Source organism: Mus pahari, unplaced genomic scaffold, assembly GCF_900095145.1.
Source record: "Mus pahari unplaced genomic scaffold, PAHARI_EIJ_v1.1 scaffold_13997_1, whole genome shotgun sequence".
Classification (NCBI taxonomy): domain Eukaryota; kingdom Metazoa; phylum Chordata; class Mammalia; order Rodentia; family Muridae; genus Mus; species Mus pahari.
Genome location: NW_018392560.1, coordinates 5,124 through 7,100, shown reverse-complemented (window position 1 = coordinate 7,100; position 1,977 = coordinate 5,124). Strand labels below are relative to the sequence as shown.

At 39.3% G+C, this 1,977-nt stretch overlaps 1 pseudogene; it reads left to right on the top strand.

Annotated features, from left to right (window-relative positions):
* The window catches only part of LOC110315094, a 5,338-nt pseudogene that overhangs the window by 1,338 nt on the left and 2,023 nt on the right, over nt 1–1,977 (top strand).

Genomic DNA, 1,977 nt, shown 5'->3' with positions numbered 1-1,977 from the left:
ATATGCCACTGCATCTATTTTGTTTTTACTTAGATTTTGGGGATTAAACTTAGGTCATCAGGTTTGCATGGAAAGCCCTTTACCCAAGGATTCATTATCTTAGCCTTATCTTTGCTTTTTCAAACATGTTCTTTCTTGTCGTTACCTTTTATGCTGTTGTTTGTTGTAAGATTCTGAAGAAAATTATAGGTATTAGCCAANTTATAGGTATTAAGAGTCAAACAAAAGACTAAGAAAGAGAACATGGAAATCAATTGACTTCATGAAGGAATGGACTGCTCTGGAGCTGTGGAATTATAATAGAGAAGACCTCACTGACAGTGATGCATTAGTAAATAACAAATTGAATGAGCGATGTGGAGACTTAAGATACAGAAATGCATAAAATTGCTCACCCAACTGTGGTAGGTGACCTAATTCCATCATCAAGTCCCTAAAGATGAGAAATACATGTGGGCATTACTGAAAACATTATATATAACGAAAAAGCTTGAACCTGTGAATACTTTGGGGTCTATAAAATGTGAGTGTTGAGGAACCTTGTAGTATAGTGCTTAAACCTGATGTTTGGTTTAGCATCTATTCATGCAGAAGGCTTGCCAGAAGGAAATCAAGAAAGAAAAATAATTTTAAGAAATGGAAAAAAAAAGAACCAAACTAATTGAGATAGGACAGAAGTGAGTTAGTTTAAGAAATAGAAACTAATGTATTAAATGGATGGGGAGTGGAGTACTTTCTTCATTTGTGTGTGTGTGTGTGTGTGTGTGTGTGTGTGTGTGTGAGTGTGTGTGTGTGTTTTGCGATTTTTATTTGTTATTTTTTCCAATTTTTTATTAAGTATTTACTTCATTTACATTTCAAGTGCTATCCCCAAATTCCCCTATACCCTACCCCCGCCCTTGCTTCCCTACCCAGCCACTCCCAATTCTTGGCCCTGGTGTTCCCCTGTACTGGGCCATGTAAAGTTTGCAAGACCAAGGGGCCTCTCTTCCCAATGATGACTGACTAGGCCATCTTCTGTTACATATGCATCTAGAGATGCAAGCTCTGGGGGTACTGGTTAGTTCATATTGTTGTTCCACCTATAGGATTGCAGACCCCTTCAGCTCCTTCTGTACTTTCTCTAGCTACTCTATTGGGGGCCCCTATGTTCCATCAGATAACTGACTATGTTTGCCAGGCACTGGCATAGCCTCACAAGAGACAGCTATATAAGGGTCCTTTCAGCAAAATCTTGCTGACATATACAGTAGTGNCTGTGTTTGCTGGCTGATTATGGGATGGACCCCTGGGTAGGGCAGTTTCTGGATGGTCCATCCTTTCGTTTCAGCTCCAAATTTTGTCTCTGTAACTCCATCCATGGGTGTTTTGTTCCCAATCCTAAGAAGTGACAAACTGTCCACATTTTGGTCTTCATTCTTCTTGAGTTTCATCACCATGCCTGACCTAAAGCTGTACTACAGAGCAATTGTGATAAAAACTGCATGGTACTGGTTTAGCAACAGACATGTAGATAAATGGTATAGAATTGGAGACCAAGAAATAAACCCACACACCTAGGGTAACTTGATCTTTGACAAGAGAGCTAAAACCATCCAGTGGAAAAAAGACAGCATTTTCAACAAATGGTGTTGGCACAATTGGCGGTTATCAAGTAGAAGAATGTGAATTGATCCATTCTCATCTCCTTATACTAAGGTCAAGCATAATTTGATCAAGGAACTCCACTTAAAACCAGAGACACTGAAACTTATAGAGGAGAAAGTGGGGAAAAGCCTTGAAGATATGGGCACAGGGGAAAAATTTCTGAGTAGAACAGCAATGGCTTGTGCTGTAAGATGAAGAATTGACAAATGGGACCTCATGAAATTTGCAAAGCTTCTATAAGGCCAAAAGACACTGTCTGTAAGACAAAAAGGCACCAACAGATTGGGAAAGGATCTTTACTAATCCTAAATCAGATAGGGGACTAATATC